The sequence below is a fragment of the Bacillus rossius genome, chromosome 7 (assembly GCF_032445375.1).
Source record: "Bacillus rossius redtenbacheri isolate Brsri chromosome 7, Brsri_v3, whole genome shotgun sequence".
Lineage (NCBI taxonomy): Eukaryota > Metazoa > Arthropoda > Insecta > Phasmatodea > Bacillidae > Bacillus > Bacillus rossius.
Window position 1 is genome coordinate 41,172,265 of NC_086335.1, and position 3,359 is coordinate 41,175,623.

General features: G+C 35.1%; 1 protein-coding gene across 6 annotated transcripts in view; it reads left to right on the forward strand.

The window, feature by feature from the left end:
• LOC134533885 (uncharacterized) overlaps positions 1-3,359 on the forward strand; it is a 32,672-nt gene that overhangs the window by 18,090 nt on the left and 11,223 nt on the right. The window lies entirely within an intron of this gene.

The window sequence follows — 3,359 nt, forward strand, 5'->3', positions numbered from 1 at the left end:
AGCCTGCTTTGTAAAATTCCCTAACATTGGAATAAAACTGACTTATCTGTAAAGCTGTAAGATTTTTCCCTTGGATGTAGGCTCTAGTGCTAGCACCAATCACTAGGTCAGGATCATCTTTCTGATTTTTTCTTCTTTGAAAGTCAACATCAAAAATAGATGCATTATCAGTACTATCTTTGAGTGCTGTAGGCTTAACAAATCTTACTAGTAAATCTGTGTAAAGAGCAACAAGTTTCCTCTGTAGAGCATGTATTTGGGGAGCTTCTTGTAGAAGAAAAACATTGGTAGAAACAAAAAGTGGAAGAGTGTTACTGAAAAAGAGACAGTACAGTTTACATAAAGGATTTTCAATCTGAGACTTTATGTCGAGAAACTGTGAATTGGAAACATCAGCATTGTCACCAGAGAAGAAATGTTCCAAAGCTTCAAATTGTTCGATCATCCTGTTAACAGAATCCAACAGAGACAACCATCGAGTGCTCACATGTTTCAAAATTTTGTGGGGTTTGGTGCCACAAACAGCTTGACACAACTTTAGACAGTTCTTACATTTCGAGCTCTTTTGAAGAAAATAATACAACTGTATCAAAAGCTGTTCAACATTTAAATCCCTGAATTGACTAGAGGCTTTTTGTGCAGCTATATGAAGAAGATGACAAGAACATCCTTGCAGAAGTACAGAAGGTTGAACTTCTCTAATGAAAGCTATAACTCCTTTTAAATTGCCCACCATTGTGTTTGCATTATCACATGCGAAGGAGACACAATTTTTCCAAGGTATAGACTTCTGAGTCAGTTCCTTATTCAATATATCGAAGATTCCTTTCCCTGTACTATCAGTGGATTCCAGCAAAGACAATAGCGAGGTGCATATTCGGCCTTGACAACTATTATAGTATGACACAACAACTGGATACAATTTTACAGAGCTCATATTGTAATCTGAACTACTGTCTGTTGCCAAACCAAACGGCCCATTTTGTAACTGCTGTACAATATGCTTTGTTGTGGAATCAGCCATGCATTTAACTAGAGCAGTAGCTTTAGTCCTTCCACATGCAAATTTTTTTGCAATGGCAGAATCGGGAAACATTGCTCGAAACAAAGAATTCGCATGGTCCGCGCATGCAATTGGAATGTTGTGTTCTATCAGAAATGACGAGAATAAAAGCTCGGCATTTGTAACGGAAGTGTCGTCTTTGTTTGCAAAATATGATGTTACCGGCTTCGATGTACATTTTATTTTCATGTTGTCCTGATGCTTAGTAGAATTCACGTGCCGCCTACAGTCGTCTCTACCTCCATGAGCAACTGAAAAGTCGCAATCGCACACAGAACACCACACGTGATTTTCAGACCGTTTGGACACATGCAAACATGGCCACTCTTCAGTGTAGCTTTGTCTATATTTCTGAAGAACTTTTTGCCGCTTTGAAAAAATGGTGAGAACATTTATCACAAAAAATGTTGACTAACACATACTATTATACACACACTATACGGTCGCAACACGTAACACATTAAAATTACAAAAAATTAACAGCACAACACGCCGAGACGCAAGTTCTCACAACTGAATGGCGCACACGCTGAAGTCGATACGATATATCGCCATGTGACAGCCACAGCCAAGTCAGAGTCGATAACATATATCGACTGTCTCGTCTCTTCTTTTAAGGAATTTTCCGTAGAAATTTTGTCACGTCCGTAACCCCGTAATTATGGTTAAAATCAGTAATAATTACGGAATATCCGTAACAGTTGGCATATCTATTTATATGACTTTAATCTGGGAGTTATGCAGTATACTGATAGAGATTTTTGAATGTGAACATTATAAATTTTCTATAAAACATCTATGTGATAGTGTTTTGATTGTTTTGAACCATCTCTGTCGAGGAAAAGTTTTAGGATATTAACTTAAGTTGGGTAGTGATATCACTATATCTCCTTAGACAACTCATTGTACCAACACGTTCATTTAGTTTTTCATACAAACTACTCCACTCAGAGTAACAGAGGAACAGGAATTAATTAATTTTAATATTAGTATAGTTTCATCTAAATTAAACCATGAAGTTTAACACTTTTGTAAAGCAATAAAGAATACTTACTGGGACACCTACAATCTGGCTTTGCTGTGGTGCATTTTCATTGTTTCAAAATAAAAGAATCTTGCTTAGTACCCAAATTACATGGTTAATAATACCACTATTTGCTATTTCTTATTACTACTATTTCTCACCAGGAAAATAACATTAAGTAGCATTATTCAATTTTAAAACAAAAATGTTTAATTTATCTTAGTAGTATTATTACGTTGAACATTTTAAAACATATAGGCTCATGTAAGCTTGTAAACTACACACATTAAATTTATTGTTTCAAAATGCATGTTTATGTAATATATATAATAAATTACTCAAATATAAATACACATTACGATGATTAGTAATACCATGGATGAAATAAGTTACTACATAGTAAACTAAACATTAGGATACATCCCATAATTTGCTTACATATATTGAGAACAAAATCTATATATTTTTCAAAACTTCTCTTCAGTATGAATTTATCTTGTGCAAGCACACTACAAACGTTTCAATCAAAAACATATCATCAACCTTTTAAATTTTTAAAAATTTATAATAAACAGCAGTCTTATGTGTAGAAAATTACAGGTGAAGTGTGGATGGCAATGCTTGAAGAAAAAAGAAGCTCGCGATAAAAGAGGAAGTTCAGGTAAACAATATGCGCACAGTTTTATCACTTTCAGGTCATAAGAGCTGGTGATTGGCTGCCTCGGACACAGTGGCGAGAGATAATCCTCTGTGATTGACAGCTTCGACACTGCACTCTGTGAGAATTTTGTGGCACTACTTGAAAAGAATTTACATAGCCCTTTAAATCACTTGCAAGCTCCTAATTAGTACTCTCTCTTAAGGAATTGGACTAAGATTTTCCATCTCTATATTTCATGTATCAGTTTAGAAGTAATTTGTGCAAAATTACTATAGACCTGCAAAATCCACGTTATTTTCTGGTTCCAGGCTGAACTTCACACACTTGTATAAATAAGTAGGTGTCTTCTGTTCATTGATAGACCTTCTGTTCAATAGCGTTGACTGAATCATTTGAATCTTGTAATACTGTAATTAGTTTCTTGTCATTCAGGATTTGCCAAACCACCCATGGTGCATTCAGAATGCCATTTAAATTTGTTTTTTTAGGCATTCTAGCAGGGCTTCAAATAATAACTAAAACTTTGCAGGTTTACAATAATTACAGCAGTTATTGTGCCCATAAAAGTGTGACACAAGACACACACTCACACACGCTCTCTTTGGTTCTAG